Here is a 7,353-nt window from a genome sequence, read left to right on the forward strand (position 1 = left end):
GACGCAATTTCAATTAAACAAATTCCATGGTCGGTAAGTTGGCAGCATCGCTTCCGCGCACCATTCATTATACTAATGAGCATCAAATTTATCAAATGAGTAATTTTAAAATAATTACCGCGAATACTAGAACACATTTACGAAATACAGAAATTTCTCCGTTAGCATAGCATCGCAGCCGCTCTTAAGGCATGACGCAAATTTCCGATGGTAAGTGAAAAGATTTTCCGTTCGAAAGCTACGCAAAACGTTTTGAAGTCTTCACGTTCTCAGACGTGTCACGGTGACGACAAACGGTGACTCTGTAAGGCATGACAAATATTTCCACGGTTGCTATTCCAGTCCTTCCATCACGAGCGGCGGTCCAGCAAGTGGTAGGTACACCAAGGAAAAGCTAAAGGGAAATGCTTACCGAGTGAATGTTGGTTTTCTCTCATTAATTTTGTGTTATCCATGAAACATTATACATTGCTTTCAGGATGCCAAACCAAATTTTTGCCTTTCGTCGAATGCGAGTGGCATTTGGATTTGATACTTTTTCCATCAGTGTACATCTCTTAGAAACACTCCGGCTGGAGTTCGGTTTGCCGTTAATGTTCGTTGTTGCTAAAGAAATTATTCAGGAAATGCCAACAATTGTCGCCCTTGAGCTACGCTTGCCAGGAATCGTCCAATTAATTTGCATTCCGATGGAGCGCTTCGAAGGAATTCAGCGGAATGCAGTGTCACTTAGTCCTGAATTGAATTGAATGTGCACAGGGTTTACTCAGAAATGGTGACGTGGTGTTGTTTCCTAGAATGGATAAATGAGTGATGGAGAGGTAAACATTTTAGTCGGCATTCGAGCTTCGTATTTCTGGTAACATTCACTTTTGGAAGCATTTGTTACCGAGTTTTGGTATGTCCCATTGTCACAAACTATCACACTTTTCCCGAAAATTTCACAATCGATGTGTTTTAATGTGAAATATATAAAACAATCATAAAAACAAAGTAAATTTTAACAAGCCGTCCGATGCATTGAATATGTTAAACACAATCACAATATTCGGACCATTGGTTATCAAATAGAATATTTAACTGCATCGCATGCATAATTTTACATTAATGAAGTTGTTTCTGAATTTTAATTTTCTCTAACGAAAATACGACTATAATTCAACTGAAACTTGTTCTATACCTAACAGGTATATATAATAGCGATATGCATAGATTTGCTGTATAATACAGATAATACAGAATCCGAATATTGACTAACTCATGAAATCTCCATTAAGTCCTCTGAAGATTTTTACTTTTCCACCGATTTTAGCAATGAAATGGAATGATAGACGCAATGCAATACAAGCAATGACAATGCACGCTAAGAAAAGCAATGATTGATACGATTCGAAAAATAGAAAAATTGTTCAATTTCAAAGCATGTCTTCTGGGGTCGTTTAAAACTCTTTTGTTTGTTATTCCATGATAAAACATCTTTTATATCTGAAGGGATTGTCAATAGCGATGATACAATCAATGACAGCTCACGAATCTCGACGGCCATATTAAATGTCCAATCTTTTTAGAAATAAGAAAATTTCTCCGACAGTGGTTAGAAGGCCACTGCGATAGCTTCAATGATCGCCTTTTGTGGCTGGTCTTCCAGTGCTGATTGTGATAATCTGTCTTTCTTTGTCATAAAGCACCGACTCAAATTTCAATTCCGTTTCCTCAAGAAACTGTTAACTGTTGTTAGGATGCCGCTTCCTCTCCCCTCGTAAATTAAACAATTCAATATACGCTATTGTTTCAGGTCAATAATAGACTATTTGCCTTAATTGTAAAATTATTCTTGTTTGTTATATCGCAATTCGTTAACTCCTATACATAACCGGTAAATAATTTTTCGTTCTGGGATGTAACGTTACAAAATAAAAAATAATACATACCCAAAAACCATTATTAGAGCTAGTATTTATCATATCTTATTATTAACCCCTCTAAGGTCTACATCATTTTTATCACCCGCAAATTTACTAAAATGGCCTTCTTCTTTCTTCTTCTTCTTCAGCATAGTGCCCGGGTGGCTCCTGCTGTTTCAAGCAATCGTCTCCATTCAACTCGGTCTTGGGCAACTCGTCGCCAATTTCCTAGTCGTCTCAGAAGTCGCAAATCGCTTTCGACCTGGTCGAGCCATTGTTTACGTTGGGCCCCCCTGTTGCTGGTGCCGGTGGGGTTGCTGAAGAGGACTATTTTCGTCGCCCTGTCGTCCGGCATCCTTACGACGTGTCCGGCCCTCCATAGCCTGCTAACTTTCGCTAGATGTACGATGGGAGTCACCCCAAGCAGTGCCTGTAGCTCGTGATTCATACGCCCCCACCATTCTCCGCTTTTTGTTTGTACTCCGCCAAATATCGTCCGCAGCACTTTCCGCTCGAACACGGCACGGGCGCGTATGTCCTCCGTGAGCAGCGTCACGGCTTCAAGTCCATAAAGAACTACCGGTCTAATAAGAGTTTTGTACATTGTTAGCTTCGTGCGGCGCCGTACGCTTCCTGATCGTAGCGTTTTACGAAGGGTAAAGTAGGCCCGATTTCCCGCTTGGATGCGCCGCTGGATCTCCTTACTAGTGTTGTTGTCCGCGATCACCAGCGACCCCAAATACACGAACTCCACTTTTAGTTCGTCGCCGTCAACGGTTACCTTTCGTGGGAGACGCGCGTTTGTTTCCTTTGAGCCTCTTCCTTTCATGTATTTGGCCATACTAGCACGGTTGTTACAAAGTAGTTATGGTAACCGAATTATAACTAATTTCAGTTGTAATCCGGTTGCGCCAACTAAATGTACCTAAAGTGTGCTACTTGGGGGTCTTCGACGCATTTATTTTAAGCCCAATTCTCCTAGACTCCGCTTTCAGTCTGGCGTAGATTGCCTCCGCCGTCGCAAAGTTTCTGGCTATGATATCGAAGTCATCTGCAAAGCCTAAAAGTTGGCTACCCTTGGTAAAAATCGTGCCTCTCGTTTCGATGGCCGCTCATCGGATCACCCTCTAAAGAGCGTTGTTGAACAGCATGCAGGATAAACCGTCACCTTATCTCAACCTTCGCCGCGTCTCGAAGGGACACGAGAGTGTCCTGGAGATCCGTAGGAAACACATCACTCGATCCAATGTAGCTCTGATCAGTCGCGTCAGTTTGTCCGGAAAACCGTGTTCGTGCATTATCTGCCATAGCTTGTCTCGATCGACTGTATGGTATGCTGCTTTGAATAATAAAATAAAGATGTGATGCGTGGGCACGTTGTACTCCCGACATTTCTGCAAGATCTGTCGGATAGTAAAAATTTGGTCCGTAGTTTCGCGAGATCCCATGAAACCCGCCTGATAATTCCCAACGAAACCTTGTGCTATCGATGACAACCGGCGTAACAGGATCTGGGTGAGTACCTTGTAGGCGGCGTTTACCAGCGTAATACCGCGATAGTTGCAGTAGTCTAGCCGATCACCCTTTTTGTAGATGGGACAAACCACTCCTTCCATCCATTCCTCCGGTAGCTTTTCCTCCTCCCAAATCCTCGAAACAACCGAGGATAGAGCCTTTGCTAGCGTTTCTCCGCCATGTTTATAAAGTTCTGCCGGTAGGCGGTCCTTCCCAGCGGCTTTATTGATCTTCAGCAGCCCGATTTCTCGTTGGATTTCTTGGAGATCAGGATCTTCCATGGGCAAAAAGCGAAGTCGTGGGATTAAACCGTCATTAGACATTACCCTTCTTTATCGACAGACTTCGCAGCCGGCTGTTTAGAGTACAGGAAAATTACGGGGCCAGTGTAACGATCCTACTGACTCTATCAAGCAAGCACCGTCTAGCCGAGAATCTTCCATGGGCACTCCTAGGTTAATTTCCATTCCGCCTCCTTCTGCGACTTCGCCATTAGGGTGTTCATCGAAGAACTGCTTCCATCTGTCGACCACCTCACGCTCGTTTGTGATTAGATTCCCTCCCTCGTCCCTACACATGTCAGGTTTCGGTGTGTAACCCTTCCGAATTTGGTTCACCTTCTCCTAAAACTTGCGCGTGCCGTTAGCTCGGAATAGTTGTTCTAATTCTTGACGTTCTCTGTCCTTCTTTTGGCGCTTTTTCCTCCTCAGGATCGTGGTCAACTGGTTCCTAGCTCGTCGGTATTTGGCCAGGTTCTCTCTAGTGGCAATACTTAGATAATTTTTCCAAGCTGTTTTTTCCCCTCCACCGCTTGTTGGCATTCCCCATCAAACTAATCATTTTGTGTACTCCGAGGCTTAATACCGAGTGCCCGGTAGCGGTAGCGGCCTCTCCGATGGCCGAGCGTATTTTGCCCCAACCGTCTTCGAGGTTTGAAGCACCTAACTCCTCGGAAAAAGGCAGTGCCTCATTCAATACTTGCGCGTAGTTCTCGGCAGCTTGCGGGTTATCTAGCTGCCTGATGTTCAGCTGAGGAAAGCGGCTTTGACGTGTCCGGTATACGGTGGACAGCTTTGAGCGCACATGTACTGCTACCAGGTAATGGTCAGAATCAATATCCGCACCCCGTCGGGAGCCTACGTTCGTGATGTTAGAGAAAAACCGGCCCTCTATGAGAACGTGGTCAATTTGGTTCCTTGTACGTTGGTCAGGTGATCTCCAGGTGTCTTTGTGGATATCCTTGCGTGGGAAAAAGGTGTTTCGGATCACCAGGCCTCACGAAGCTGCGAAGTTTATAGATCTTTGGCCGTTATCGTTCGAGTCGGTGTGCAGGCTATGGGGTCCTACCACCGATCTATACATTTCTTGCCTACCGACCTGGACGTTCATATCCCCGATAACGATCTTGATGTCCCGTGACGAGCAGCTGTCGTACGTCGCCTCCAGCCTCGCGTAGAACGCTTCTTTCTCATCGTCGGGTCTACCTTCGTGTGGACAGTGCACGTTAATGATGCTATAATTGAAGAAACGGCCCTTTATCTTCAATACACACATTCTCTCGTTGATCACCTTCCAATCTATCACGCGATTCTGCATTCCGCCCAACACTACAAAACCCGTTTCCAGTTCGTTGGTAGCGCTACTCGTTCGTTGGTAGTTTTAACGCTCTGGTAAAACTGGGCCTTTCCGCCACAGATCTTCCATACCTTCTCTCCTTTGTGACAGATTTCCTGCAGAGCTACGATGCCGAGTTTGTGCGGTTCTAGCTGTTCAATCGACAACTGGTCGCAACCTGCGAAATTTAGCGATCTGCAGTTCCAAGTACCGAGTCTCCATTCGTCATCCTTGTTCCGTCGCCTAGGTCGATGCCGAACTAAAATGGCTATAACTTTTTTATCCTTCAATATTTTTTCACCAAACTTAAGGATTTTCTCGAAAATCTTTTCAATTTTCATATCTCCAAATCATGGCCATGTCGCATGGTTCCGGAATTATTTCGGTGTTCCTTGGGGGACTGCGACCTCCTTTTTTTAGATATTAGTTACATTGCTGTAGATACAAGCCATGGTGCGCTACATCCGGATCCGGGGAGACACTATGAATCCGGAACCGGTTCCCATAGAGGGACATTTCAGCATCAGTAAAATATGTCGCATATCAAAAAACATCACCACTCGACAAAATAGGGATTAAGTTCATAGCGGTCCTAAGAAATTTTATTAGGAAGAGAGGACTTTATCGCTCTTTCTGGCGTACTTTCCAAGCACAGATATCAAATTAGTATAAGTTTCCACGTCGCAATGAATCTTCAACCTGCTGGGACGGAGGGGCTATGTCACTTAATAAAAATAAAGGGGACATGTAACGAGAACCATTAAATACAAGTGTAAAAACGCTACGGCAAATCAGCACTACTTAGTGCGACCAATCACAGAGCGTGGATTGTTAGTTAGACAATGCCTAACATTTTTCAATTATTCAAACGTTTGTTAGAGAAACATGTAATCTTTTACATTGTAATGAATTTTTAGAAAAATTTCCAATCGATTGATACCATTATCTCTAGAATCTGTTGATGGATGGTTGAGTTATAAGCGAGCAAACTATAACCACTTTTCGTTTTTTCTCAAGTGCACCCCAACATGGAAATCAAAAATGTAGACTGAAGTTTTTGGAGCGTCTTAGTAGAATACGAAACCTAAAAATAAAAAAGAAGAAAACTTACTTACTAACTTACTTAATTGGCCTAACGTCTTATGACAAGGCCTGCGCAGTATAATTTCTCCATCTGTTTCGGTCCATGGCAACTGATCTCCAGTTCCGCGGGCACCCAGTGCTCGCCAGATCTCGCTCCACCTGGTCTTGCCACCTCGCTCGCTGTGCCCCTCTTCGTCTTGTTCCTACCGGATTTGATGCGAAAACCATTTTTGCAGGATAGTTGTCCGGCATTCTAGCAACATGTCCTGCCCAACGTATCCGTCCAGCTTTAACCACTTTCTGAATACTTGGTTCGCCGTAGAGACGCGCGAGCTCGTGGTTCATTCTTCGCCTCCATACACCGTTCTCTTGCACTCCGCCAAAGAAGGTTCTTAGCACCCGCCATTCGAAAACTCCGAGTGCTCGTAGGTCCTCTTCTAGCAATGTCCACGTTTCGTGCCCGTAGAGGACAACCGGTCTAATTAGCGTTTTGTACAGTGTGCACTTTGTACGGGGGCTCAGATTGTTCGACCGCAAGTGTTTGTGGAGTCCTTAGTAGGCCCGACTTCCGCTGATAATACGTCTTTTAATCTCACGGCTGGTATTGTTGTCCTCTGTTGCCAGCGAGCCAAGGTATACGAACTCGTCGACTACCTCAAACTCATCCTCGTCGATTACCCCGGTGCTGCCCAAGCGAGCCCTGTCGCGCTCGGTCCCGCCCGCCAGCATATACTTCGTTTTAGACGTATTTATCTGCAATCCAATCTTCTCTGCTTCGCGTTTCAGTCTGGTGAACTGATCTTCCACCGCCTCAAATGTTCTGCCGACAGCATCCACGTCGTCAGCAAAGCAGATAAATTGACTGGATTTGTTGAAAATCGTGCCCCGCATTTCGATCGCCGCTCACCTTATAACACCTTCAAGCGCAATGTTGAATAGCAGGCAGGAAAAACCATCTCCTTGTCGAAGTCCCCTGTGAGATTCGAATGGGTCCGACAATCCACCGGAGATTCTCACACAGCACTGGATCCCATTCATCGTAGCCATGATAAGTCTAGTAAGCTTACCCGGAAAGCCGTTTTCGTCCAAAATTTTCCATAGCTCTTGTCGGTTTACGCTATCATATGCGGCTTTGAAATCGATGAACAGGTGGTGCGTGGGGACTCGGAATTCGCGGCACTTCTGGAGGATCTGCCGCAGGGTGAAGATTTGGTCTGTTGTAGACCGACCCTCCATG

This window comes from Sabethes cyaneus, chromosome 3 (assembly GCF_943734655.1).
Source record: "Sabethes cyaneus chromosome 3, idSabCyanKW18_F2, whole genome shotgun sequence".
Lineage (NCBI taxonomy): Eukaryota > Metazoa > Arthropoda > Insecta > Diptera > Culicidae > Sabethes > Sabethes cyaneus.